The sequence below is a fragment of the Pseudophryne corroboree genome, chromosome 6, assembly GCF_028390025.1.
Source record: "Pseudophryne corroboree isolate aPseCor3 chromosome 6, aPseCor3.hap2, whole genome shotgun sequence".
In the NCBI taxonomy this organism is placed as follows: Eukaryota; Metazoa; Chordata; class Amphibia; order Anura; family Myobatrachidae; genus Pseudophryne; species Pseudophryne corroboree.
This window is the reverse complement of record NC_086449.1, coordinates 407,201,049-407,215,270: the sequence shown is the minus strand read 5'-3', so window position 1 is coordinate 407,215,270 and position 14,222 is coordinate 407,201,049. Positions and strand designations below refer to the sequence as shown.

General features: G+C 43.2%; 1 protein-coding gene across 2 annotated transcripts in view; it reads left to right on the top strand.

Annotated features, from left to right (window-relative positions):
• Positions 1-14,222, top strand: part of FRMD4A (FERM domain containing 4A) — a 751,780-nt gene that overhangs the window by 212,346 nt on the left and 525,212 nt on the right. The window lies entirely within an intron of this gene.

The window sequence follows — 14,222 nt, the reverse complement described above, 5'->3', positions numbered from 1 at the left end:
GTAGACTGCAGCGTCCCTGATATGACCTAGTGTCAAAAGAATGCTATCCCTATCCAGGGTATCCATTTCAGATGACAAGTTATCTGCCCATTTTTCGATAGCACTACTCACCCACGCAGATGCAGTGGCTGGTCTGAGTAGCGTACCCGTGGTGACATAAATGGATTTCAATGTATTTTCCTGTCTTCGATCCGCAGGATCCTTAAGGGCTGCCGTATCAGGGGACGGGAGAGCCACCTTTTTTGGACAGCCGTGACAGAGCTTTGTCCACAATGGGGGGTGACTCCCATTTTCCCTATCCCCAGAGGGAAACGGATACGCCACTATAATCCTTTTGGGAATCTGAAACTGTTTGTCAGGACTTTCCCAAACCTTTTCACAAAGCGCGTTCAGTTCATGAGAGGGAGGAAATGTTACCTCAGGTTTCTTCCCTTTACACATACAGACCCTCGTATCAGGAACAGTAGGGTTTTCAGTGATATGTAATACATCTTTTATAGCCATAATCATGTACTGAATGGTCTTTGCCAGTTTTGGATCTAATCTGGCATCACTATAGTTGACACTTGAGTCAGTGTCCGTGTCGGTATCCGTGTCTGCCAGCTGGGCAAATGAACGTTTTTGTGACCCCGAGGGGGTCTGGACTTGAAACAACACATCCTCTACGGATTTCTTCCAAGCCTGGTTCTGAGACTCAGATTTATCCAATCTTTTATTTATCAGAGACACATTTGCATTCAAAGCACTCAAAACATTCACCCAATCAGGGGTCGGCGGTGCCAATAGGGTCACAAACAGCCGTTTGTGTCCCTAACATAGTCTCCTCCTGAGAAGAGCACTCCGCCTCAGACATGCCGACACACGTGCACCCAACACACACAGATACACTGGGCCTATAGGGGACAGACCCACAGTAAAGCCTGTCAGAGAGACACAGAGGGAGAAATTGCCAGCTCACACCCCAGCGCCCAACCCCGGTCTGAAAACACTACAGACAATGTCCCAGACCTGCAGCGCTTTTATAAATTACACATATAATGCACCAAAATCACTGTGCCCCCCCCCCCCCAACCACCGTTTTGCACCCTTTTACTTGTACAGCAGAGTGAGGAAGGACCAGCGTCTCTGCACCCTTGTGCAGAGAAAATGGCGCCGGGCTGTGTGCTGTGAGGGCTAAGGCACGCCTCCGTAATGGCGCGCTTCAGACCCATTCTTTTTTTAAAGTTTTTTATACTGGCGGGGGTCCGGACAGTGCCCTGGCACTTAGTCCGCTCTTGCCAGGCAGTTTTTTGAGGCAAAATGCTGCCCAGCCCCCCCCCCCCCCCCCCCGTGCCCTGCACCCTGTAGTGCCGCTGAGTGCGGGAGCATGGTACGCAGCGCGGCCGCTGTGCGGTACCTCAAAGCCGTCACTGAAGTCTTCTGATCTTCTTCTACTCACCCGTCTTCTGACTTCTGGCTCTGCAAGGGGGGTGACGGCGGGCTTTGGGAACGAGCATCTAGGCGTACCTAGCGATCAGACCCTCAGGAGCTAATGGTGTCCTGTAGCCAAAGAAGCAGAGCCTTTAAACTCACAGAAGTAGGTCTGACTTCTCTCCCCTAAGTCCCACGAAGCAGGGAGACTGTTGCCAGCAGTTCTCCCTGAACATAAAAAAACTAACATAAAGTCTTTTCAGAGAGACTCAGTAGAGCTCCTCAGTGTGCATCCAGTCTGCCTGGGCACAGATTCTAAACTGGAGTCTGGAGGAGGGGCATAGAGGGAGCAGCCAGTTCACACCCCTTTGAAAGTCTTAAAGTGCCCATGTCTCCTGTGGATCCCGTCTTTACCCCATGGTTCTTGAAGTGACCCCAGCATCCTCTAGGACGTATGAGATCTGATCTAAAATGCAGTAACTTGGTGGTGTAATAATGGAAGTTATAGGCGGGGGGACATGGTGCAGTCAGTGAAGGGAAAAAATATACTGTAATAGAATATAAGGAGGAAATACAACAAATAATGTAAGGGGCATAAATCAGGAATGAAAATATAGCACTATGGATTGTTTTGGGGAGGGGGCCCTAAATCTGTATCTTGCTTAGGGCCCCATGAGGTCTAAATCCAAGTCTGCAGCCAGGCTAGGGGTCTTTGTACTAAGTCATGGAGAGAGAAAAAGTTGACGGAGATAAAGTACCAACCAACCAGCTCCTAATTGTCATTTGATTAGCTGTTACGTTAGCTCCGTCTACTATGCAAGGATTAGTAAATAGAGATCCCTTCTGTGCATGCATGAACCAGCATTTTCCTTTTGATGTGCATTGAGGAAGGGGTTATAGAATCTTATGTACGGCGGGTTTTTAGCAATCTGAACATGTTACTGTTTTTTGTTTGGTTTTATACACAAAAAGTAACTGTATCTTTTGCCAGCAAAATATTGAAAACTAGGATACCAAAGTCACATAAGGCAATACAACAGAAAATATATTTGGGTCCCTGACAGAATAATTCTCACTCTCACTTACTGAATTCTGTCTCTTTCCTGACTTAGCCCGACCGCCGGCTTACCGACAGTGTGGCGAGCGCAAATGAGCCCCTTGCGGGCTCGCTGCGCTCGCCACGCTACGGGCACGGTGGCGCGCACACGCTATTTTATTCTCCCTCCAGGGGGGTCGTGGACCCCCACGAGGGAGAATAAGTGTCGGTATGCCGGCTGTCGGGATCCCGGCGCCGGTATACTGTGCACCGGGATCCCGTCAGTCGGCATACTGAAGACCACCCGTCTAGCCAGGGCAGTAAAGAACAGTGACAAAAAGACAATAAAGCAATAATGAAAAAAAAAATACAAGAGTACTGAGTAAAACAGATCAGTAAAAGAATGTGCACAGGACAATACATTGGGTTGAATCGAAAGTAACACTTCTGAAAGTCGTAAAAGGAAAGTAGATAATGAATGAACAGGTCTCATTGACAATTTATAGACATTTCACCTATTGTATCTGTGACTGTCACTGCTCCTCTTTTACCAAGTTGTATGTGCTAGTTCTTGTGAGGGATTCAGTATGATATCCCGGTTTTGGAATCCTGACGGTCAGGAGACAGACGCCGGGATCCCGACAGCTATAAAACCGGCGGCAAGCACAGCGTGTCCCCTCACAGGATCGCTGCGCTCGCCACACTTCGGGCCCGCGTGGCCACCACCCGAGTGGGGATTCTGGGCGGCAGTCGGGATTCCGGTATTTCACTGGGTGTTGGGATTCCAGGGTCGGTATCCTGACCACTGGGATTCCAGAAGCCGGCAAGATTGCAAGGTTAGGTCAATTTTTTCAGTGTGTATTACTGTAAGCCTAAATCCAATTTGCTTTGCACTCCATGGAAGTAATTTCCCGAACTGCACTTTAGCATGCGTTTTGAAGTTGCCACACATCAGGCAGGCAACAGTTTTGTTTGTGTGTGTGTGTGTGTGTGTGTGTGTGTGTGTGTGTGTGTGTGTGTGTGTGTGTGTTTGTTTGTTAGTTTTTAATATGTGAGCCCACTCAAACAAGTGCAGTCTAAAGGTGGGTACACACTAGGCGATGTGCTCTGTGAGTGACATATCCTAGTGTGTCCCCTCCTGCCCCGGCGGGCATACACACTGTGCGATATCGATATCGCACAGTGACGTCATGCAACGTCCGGGCTGTACATGCACTTTTGGATGATCAGTCCAAATTGAGCTGTATGTACGGCCGACATAGGGGGTAATTAATGACACGCGGGGCCGTACATCGGTCATCGTCAGCTGCATACACACTTGGCGATATAGCAAAAGATATCGCTCAGGAGGGGAGAAATGAGCTATAATATGTACTATATCACTAAGTGTGTATGCACCATAACTTAAACGAGGGAGAGAACCATTTCAAAGATTTCAACGGACTTACAAATGGTGGAACTGTCTTGAATATATACCAATATTATCTACTTTCTTGATTGTTTTACTGTAACCTGCTCTAAAATGTGAAAAGATCAAACAATATGGGAATTATTTAAAAAAAGAACCTGACAATATGCACACTACCTTTTTTTATCATAATAGCTGGGGAAAGCAGTTACAAATGGAAAAACTGAGAAATTAATTATACAGAGTTAGTGGAGTGATGCGAAAAATACTACCAGGTTTATTGCAAACTAACGCACAAGGATGTAGCAATTGGAGAATGCTTTGACATACATAAGAGAGGGAATCGCAGAGGTGTGGGGTCCAGAAGTGTCAAGATAGTTTATTAGTTGTATTTACTTAGCTGTCCTATATTCCCAAGTAACGGGTAACAAAAAGTTTACTGTTATCTGTACAATAGATGTTATTCTATATAATACTACTGAAGCACTGGCGTATTTATAATGGGTGCAGTCCAGGGGGGCCCACACCGCACACCCTGCACGCATTTTTTCTCCAGTATTTACCCTCCGGAGTTCCACATCGCAGCAGAAATCACTGGCAAAATGGTGCGGAAGCTGTTTTCCTGGCATTATGCGCATACGCAATAGGAAAAATCACTAGGAAAATGGCTGCCACTCCATTTTCCCGGAGACCTGCGCATGCGCACTAGAACCAGAGTCAAGAGCGGTGCCGGCTAGAGAGGAGGGGGCCCAGAAGGAGACTGCACGTGGGCCTCCTCCTTTCTTCAGACCCCCCTGCACTAAAGGGTACATGCTACATATCCTAATTACTAGATGACTCCATACTGTATGAGAAACACTCCAACAAGACACCACAAAAGCAAGGTCTGTCCAACTCCAAACCCAATTATAGTTCCAAATAAAAACAATTGCTTGCTGTTCTAATCTGGCAATCACATTTGGTCTTGGCATCACTGTAATAATTACTAACATAATACCTGCTTTTGGTTAGTACAGGGCCACAGACACCTGTGTAATACATGGGAATGATATATCTATTTGTCTAATTCCCCTACTTTCCATAAAGCCTTTGAGCAGTGTTTCTAGTACGTAGATGTGTTATCATACTTATACTTGCTTGAACTTGTTATGTGATTGTTATCTGACAGTCTTACTGGAAATATAATAAAGATAAGACATAGTCCAATCATGTGGGTGTGCACTGTACACAAATTCCTGATATGTGAATAAAAATTGTTCTGTTTTCAGGTATCCTTGCTGCTCTGACTCAGCACTATTACTAAACGTGTGACATATGTTATGAAAGTGTAACTGGGCCAAATTTATAAAACCCCTTCAGGCACAGGGCATTTTACAGCCAGCTGTATGTAAACTGGATTGCACGCTCATACTGTACTAGACAGTTCTCTGTGCTTCTAGTACTCATCTATACAGTATTTATTCAGTAATATCAGAACAGCATTGTTTCTCCACCCCCTTATCTTAGAGGGGGTGTAGTATGGCTGACCGGCGGTCTCCTGACCGCCGGTCAGCATACCGACGCCGGGATCCCGGCAGCATACCGACGCCAGGATCCCGGCGGGGAGGGGCGAGTGCAGCAAGCCCCTTGCGGGCTCGCTGCGCTCGCCAGGCTGCAGGCTCGCTGCGCTCGCCAGGCTGCGGGCTCGGTGGCGACCTGCGGTCGCCACGGGTTCTATTCCCACTCTATGGGTGTCGTGGACACCCACGAGTGGAAATAGTCCCTGTTGGTCGGCATGCCGACCATCGGGATACTGAGCCGGCGGGATGGTGGAGGAGGTCATTTGACTGTCGGTCAGCAGACCGCCGGTCACATGAATACCACTCCTTAGAGGAATAGGTGTTTATCTCCAAATAATTCTACATTTAGTCATTATGGCCCAACTGTATTAAGCCTAAACAAGAGATAAAGTTGAGATGGATAAAGAGTGATAAAGTACCAGCCAATCAGTTTTCTAACTGCTATGTCACAGGCTGTGTTTGAAAAATGACAGATAGGAGCTGATTGGCTGGTACTTTATCTCTCCTTACGCCTCTCAACTTTATTTCTTGTTAAGGCTTAATACATGTGGGCCTATGGGGCAGATGTATTAACCTGGAGAAGGGATAAAGGATAAAGCAGTGATAAGCACAAGGTGATAACGCACCAGCCAATCAATACGGATTTGAAAAATGACAGTTAAAAACTGAATTTATATTCCCAGACACTGTTGTATTTTTTATTTTTATGGCCAATAAATGAATCATTAAGTTAATATTTTCAATGTCTTAATAGTTAATATACATAACATCATTGTCTGAACTAATTAGTCTTATCACTATCATTCACTATTTAGACAGAGAAAATGTAACATGCTGTTGAACTAACTATATATTGTTATTTATGTCTAATTTAATATAAGGCTTTTATAAGTTAAGTGAAATCTTTGGATAGTTATTTGCGTCTTACCTCTATGAATGTTTATCACTAATTATACTGATTATGAAAACTAATTTCCTTCTTCTTGTTGCTCAGATTGTTAAAGTTCTTCTTCCCATTCCCAATTTAAAGGTATCAGATTAGAAATGTGCTATGTACCTTGGTTTATGAATGACATTTTGGAGGAAAGTATTGATGACCTTCTGCCTGTCTTGCTGTAGGATTTAAAGCAGCAAATAATAATTAAAGAAAATAAATAAACCCAGCCTGATTTGCCTTCTAAAAATATGTGTTGAAATAAAAATCTATTGTTTGATAACTATTGATCTTAATTCAGTCGGCATTAGGAAATAGAAGCAGGTATGTTTTTTTCTGCTCATTATGCTCTTTAGATACTGTAAGTATTATTTGTGTTATACTGTACATATTCTTGATGTAGACAGTGGTAACGTATTTCACCTCAATTCTTTTATTATTTATATCTTATATTCCCATAACATATCAGAAATGATCCTTACATACACTCAGTGGTCGCTTAATAGGTTCACCTTCTATTAATGGGTAGCACCACCATTTGTCCTGAGAACAGCTTCAGTTCTCATGGATGCAAAAAAGTGCTGAAAACGGTTGTATTGCTTAACTGGCGTTCTCAACCACAGAACTGTTGCTCACTGGATGCATTTTATTTGCGCCCCATTCTCTGTAAAGTGTGCGTGGAAATCTCAGGCGATCAGCTGTTTTTGAGATACTTAAATCACCTCATCTGGCATTGGCAATCATTCCATTGTCAAAGTCACTTACATCACATTTCTTCCCCATTCTGATGTTTGGGCTGAACAACATCTAAACCTCCTGACCACGTTACATGCTTTTATGTATTGATTTACTGTTACATGATTAACTAATTAAATAGTTGCATTAATGAGCAGTGGCCACTGAGTGGATGTCATACAAACATTGATTAGCTAATCACACAAACACTGAATTAACTTAATGAACTGTATGAAAATATTAGCCAGTCTGTAGTAAATATCTATTGATTCCATGCTTCTGGAGAAACTGCAAGCACTTTAAGTGGGAGTTTGGATCAGAACAGAACCTTTAATCCACTGTTTAACACACGTCAATGTTTTTTTTTTAAAGCGCCAATCATTTACAAGGCAAAACCATGCCTTGTAAATTATTCGTGCTTTAAAAAAAAAAGTCTAAAACCCGCACCTCCAGCCAACTTTGATGGCATTACATATGGCCCTGGATTTTATTCATGGAGGCTCATAATTTAACACAGATCTTTTAGCTTCTTGTCTGTGTAAAAGAACCGCCACCTGAACAGTATCTGATACCAACAATCTATCACTGTTCATCTACCCGCCACGTGAACAGTATCTGATACCAACAATCTATCACTATTCATCTACCCGCCATCTTAATGGTATCTGATACCAACAATCTATCATTGTTCATCTACCCACCACCTGAACAGTATCTGGTACCAACAATCTATCACTATTCACCTACCCGCCATCTTAATGGTATCTGATACCAACAATCTATTACTGTTCGTCTACCCGCCACTTGAACAGTATCTAATACCAACACTCTATCACTGTTCATCTACCCGCCACGTGAACAGTATCTGATACCAACAATCTATCACTATTCATCTACCCGCCATCTTAATGGTATCTGATACCAACAATCTATCATTGTTCATCTACCCGCCACCTGAACAGTATCTGATACCAACAATCTATCACTGTTCATCTGCCTGCCACATGAACAGTATCTGATACCAACAATCTATCGCTGTTCATCTACCCGCCACCTGAACAGTATCTGATACCAACAATCTATCACTGTTCATCTACCTGCCACATGAACAGTATCTGATACCAACAATCTATCGCTGTTCATCTACCCGCCACCTGAACATTATCAGATATCAACAATCTATCACTGTTCATCTACCCTCCACATGAACAGTATCTGATACCAACAATCTATCACAGTTCGTCAACCTGCCACGTGAACAGTATCTGATACCAACAATCTATCACTATTCATCTACCCGCCATCTTAATGGTATCAGATATCAACAATCTATCACAGTTCCTCTACCCGCCACCTGAACAGTATCTGATACCAACAATCTATCGCTGTTCATCTACCCGCCACCTGAACAGTATCAGATATCAACAATCTATCACAGTTCGTCTACCTGCCACGTGAACAGTATCTGATACCAACAATCTATCACTATTCACCTACCCGCCATCTTAATGGTATCTGATACCAACAATCTATCACTGTTCATTTACCCGCCACCTGAACAGTATCTGATACCAACAATCTATCACTGTTCGTCTACCCGCCACCTGAACAGTATCTGATACCAACAATCTATCACTGTTCGTCTACCCGCCACTTGAACAGTATCTAATACCAACACTCTATCACTGTTCATCTACCCGCCACCTGACCAGTATCAGATATCAACAATCTATCACTGTTCATCTACCCTCCACATGAACAGTATCTGATACCAACAATCTATCACTGTTCATCTACCCGCCACCTGAACAGTATCTAATACCAACACTCTATCGCTATTCATCTAACCTCCATTTGAATGGTATCTGATACCAACAATCTATCGCTATTTATCTACCCTCCATCTGCACGGTATCTGATACCAATAATCTTATCACTATTCATCTACCCACCACTTAAACAGTATCTGATACTAACAATTTATTGGGTTCGTCTACCCGCCACGTGAACAGTGTCTAATACCAACAATATATCACTGTTTATCTACCTGCCATTTTAACAGTATCTGATACCAATAATCTATCACTATTCACCTACCCGCCACCTGAATGGTATCTGATACCAACAATCTATCACTGTTCATCTACCCTCCACATGAACAGTATCTGATACCAACAATCTATCACTGTTCATCTACCCGCAATGTGAACAGTATCTGATACCAACAATCTAACAATCTATGAATGTTCGTCTACCCGCCGCATGAATATTATCTGACACCAACAATCTATAACAATTCATCTACCCACCACCTGAACAGTATCTGGTACCAACAATCTATCACTATTCACCTACCCGCCATCTTAATGGTATCTGATACCAACAATCTATTACTGTTCGTCTACCCGCCACTTGAACAGTATCTAATACCAACACTCTATCACTGTTCATCTACCCGCCACCTGAACAGTATCTGATACCAACAATCTATCACTGTTCGTCTACCCGCCACTTGAACAGTATCTAATACCAACACTCTATCACTGTTCATCTACCCGCCACGTGAACAGTATCTGATACCAACAATCTATCACTATTCATCTACCCGCCATCTTAATGGTATCTGATACCAACAATCTATCATTGTTCATCTACCCGCCACCTGAACAGTATCTGATACCAACAATCTATCACTGTTCATCTGCCTGCCACATGAACAGTATCTGATACCAACAATCTATCGCTGTTCATCTACCCGCCACCTGAACATTATCAGATATCAACAATCTATCACTGTTCATCTACCCTCCACATGAACAGTATCTGATACCAACAATCTATCACAGTTCGTCAACCTGCCACGTGAACAGTATCTGATACCAACAATCTATCACTATTCACCTACCCGCCATCTTAATGGTATCAGATATCAACAATCTATCACAGTTCCTCTACCCGCCACCTGAACAGTATCTGATACCAACAATCTATCGCTGTTCATCTACCCGCCACCTGAACAGTATCAGATATCAACAATCTATCACAGTTTGTCTACCTGCCACGTGAACAGTATCTGATACCAACAATCTATCACTATTCACCTACCCGCCATCTTAATGGTATCTGATACCAACAATCTATCACTGTTCATTTACCCGCCACCTGAACAGTATCTGATACCAACAATCTATCACTGTTCGTCTACCCGCCACCTGACCAGTATCAGATATCAACAATCTATCACTGTTCATCTACCCTCCACATGAACAGTATCTGATACCAACAATCTATCACTGTTCATCTACCCGCCACCTGAACAGTATCTAATACCAACACTCTATCGCTATTCATCTAACCTCCGTTTGAATGGTATCTGATACCAACAATCTATCGCTATTTATCTACCCTCCATCTGCACGGTATCTGATACCAATAATCTTATCACTATTCATCTACCCACCACTTAAACAGTATCTGATACTAACAATTTATTGGGTTCGTCTACCCGCCACGTGAACAGTGTCTAATACCAACAATATATCACTGTTTATCTACCTGCCATTTTAACAGTATCTGATACCAATAATCTATCACTATTCACCTACCCGCCACCTGAATGGTATCTGATACCAACAATCTATCACTGTTCATCTACCCTCCACATGAACAGTATCTGATACCAACAATCTATCACTGTTCATCTACCCGCAATGTGAACAGTATCTGATACCAACAATCTAACAATCTATGAATGTTCGTTTACCCGCTGCATGAATATTATCTGACACCAACAATCTATAACAATTCATCTACCCACCACCTGTACAGTATCTGATACCAACAATCTATCACTGTTTGTCTACCCGCCATATGAATGGAATCCGATACCAACAATCTATCACTATTCATGTACCCGCCACCTATATTTTGTATAATTGACATTAGCTTGGCAAATTTGTGTTCACTCACATTTACCAGGTTAGAAGAAAAAAAAGAATGAAAAGGTTTTTTAAAACTGTTGCCTATCCTGAGTGTTGAAATCAAACACAGATCCATCAAGGTGGGTGAATCTTACAGCTGTAGTCAATCACGCTCTGAATGTCCTTCCACCACTATTTCTCACCAGATGTTAACAATTTTCAAGATTGAGCAGTTATACACTGAGCAATCACTAGTCTGTAAGCTGTATTTTACCAGGTGTGTAGGACATCAGCAACACTTCATTCTCCTTTCTTGCAAACCCTACTGAACTGCAATATGTAGATGCATGTGTGTAGAGCAGTGGTGGCCAACCTAATAGATTCTGGATATAATGTATGTCGTGGATAAATTACTCGATCTGTAAAATGACAGGAGCTGATTGGTTGGTACTTTATTCCTCTCCACTTTATCTTTCTCCAAGCTTTGATAAATCTGCCGCTCAGTATCACAACACTGGTAATAAAAATGTTCAAACTTTATACTTAGATATATATTCTTTTGCCACAATTCCCACTCCTCCACGGTTAAGTGGTAGCGTCTAGTTTCTCTTCGTGCTAAGGACCTTTCCCATAACCCCCTGGGTCCATGTCACAATCTATTTGGAATAGTAAAGTGTGGCGAGCGAAGAGGAGCGAGACACCAATGCTGCATAGAGAAATAAAATTACCCCAAATGATCGGAGAACGAAGAAGACATATAGGTGCTGTAAGGGCGGAAATGCTCTCCTGCCCTCTCGTTTTGTCACGTCCAGGTCCTTAGCACGAAGGTAACATAGACACAACCATGGTTATGTACCATACAATTTATAATAAAACCCAAAATGTATTATTCCATATACTGTTATTCATTTTAGTTAAGCAACCTTTATTTTATTATCTTCTCATATTTTTTTATTTTGGGGGGCGGGGGAGTGAAATAATTTGCCTAGTTTCAGACCTCAGTTTAATGTTAAATTCTCATTTATGTGGGTATTTATGGAAGCATGGAGAGAGATAAAGTGGAGAGAGATAAAGCACTTTCCAATCAGCTCCTAACTGTCATTTTTCAAACACAGTCTGTAAAATAAGAATTAGAAGCTGATTCATTAATGCAATATCTCTCTCCATATTTCTGCATATTGCGGCAATAAGAAATTATTGGAGCAATGTATTAAGAAACTCATGCAGGGAGGCAGAAAGGCTACAATGGCTTACTCTGTTAGCTATTGGCAGCCAAGCTCAGTTTTTCACAGCTTGATACATTTGCCAAGAATGCAGTATGGCAAATGCAATTATGAAAGATAATAGAGGGACTGCAACAGATATCTCCTATATATGCCACATTACCCACTCACAATGTTTGCAAGATCTCATACATGAGCAGTGGGGATAGCCAGGAGGTAAGACACATCACACCAGCACTAGGCTGATGGACCGTGGGTCTTGCACGAATCGCCAGAAGGGGGAGATTTCTCTCCCCCACTCAGGCGCGTTATTGCTACCTTGCCACCTTGATCACAGTAAGCAATTCTATAGTACAGTGATTACTAAATTTCTAGATTTTTTGCACATGATGTGCAACTACTGTATAGTGATAACTACATATTCTTATATATGAGATGAGGCACCACGGATAACAAATCACTGCCGTAACATATAAAACTAAGGGGGTCATTCCGAGTTGATCGCAGCGCAGCGATCAGGCTAAAAATGGGCATTTCTGCGCATGCGTATGGGCCGCAATGCGCACACGCGTCGTATGGGTACAAAGGCCATTGTGGTTGTGCACAGGTTGTAGCGAAGTTTTCAGTTGCACTAACGGCCGCAAGAAGATTGACAGGAAGGGGGCTTTTCTGGGTGTCAACTGACCATTTTCGGGGAGGGTTTGCAAAAACGCAGGCGTGTCTGAAAAAACCTAAGCGTGGCTGGCCGTTCGCTGGGCGGGTGTATGACATCAAATCCGGACACAAATAGGTTGAAGTGATCGCAAGCGCTGAGTAGGTGGAATGGGAGCGTCTCTGTGCGTTCTGCGGAGTGCCCAGGCACACCGGGCGCCCCTGTCTGCAATGTAGCGCGTGGCTCCATCTGTATGACTGATGATCTAGGCAGACTTGAGAAATGGTCAAGAACTTGCAAACTACCGTTTGATGCTAAAAAATGCACTTGGGTCTTAAAAATCCAAAGGCTGAATATAGTATCAAGGGTACTATAATGCAAACTACTGAGGAGGAAAGGGATTCAGGAGTCATTATTTCAAGTGTCTTAAAGGCAGGAAAGCAATGCAACAAAGCAATGAGAAAGGCAAGTCAGATGCTTGGTTGCATAGGGAGAGGAATCAGCAGTAGAAAGAAAGAAGTAATAATGCCACTATATAGGGTTTTAACAAAGTACAGCAGGAAGACATTCTTCAAACGAAGAGAAGCATTAGAACTCCAGGACATGCATTGAAAATGCAGGGCGGTAGGTTCAAGTGAAATTTAGGGAAAATTTAAATCACATAAAGGGTAGTGGATAAGTGGAATGGCCTCTCGTCAGCGGTGGTAGAGGTTAAGTCAGTAGAGCAATTTAAACATGCTTGGGATAGACATATGAATATCCTTACAAAGAACTAAAGGTCCATACACACTTAACGATATAATGAGCGACGTCGCTCATTTTCCCCCTCCTTGAGCGACGTCGCTCATTATATCGTTAAGTGTGTATGCCGCAAGCGACGACCGATGCGCGGCCCCGCGGGTCGGCAACGATCGTCGCTGTCGGTAGGGCATGCATGAAGGATGTGGACTGTCGTCCACGACCTTCATGCAGGGCTGGCGTGGGCATGACGTCACTGAGCGATATGAGCGGTCATATCGCTCAGTGCGTACAGGCGGCCGCCGACCGGCCGGCCCGGGAGGGGGAGACGTTAGACGATGTCGCTCACAGAGCGACATCGTCTAATGTGTATGGGCCTTAAGGTTCAGAAGAGTTTGAGATTACCTAGAGAGAATTAAAAAAATGGGCAGACTAGATGGGCCAAGTGGTTCTTATCTGCCGTCAAATTCTATGTTTCTATTGTACATGTCATTTAGATACAAATAATGTCTCACATGTCTAAAATAAACAATACTTGCCGTAAAAAAACAGTATTAAAGTTACTCACCTTTCACTAGTCATAACACCGAGGTCCAAGGAGCTAGAG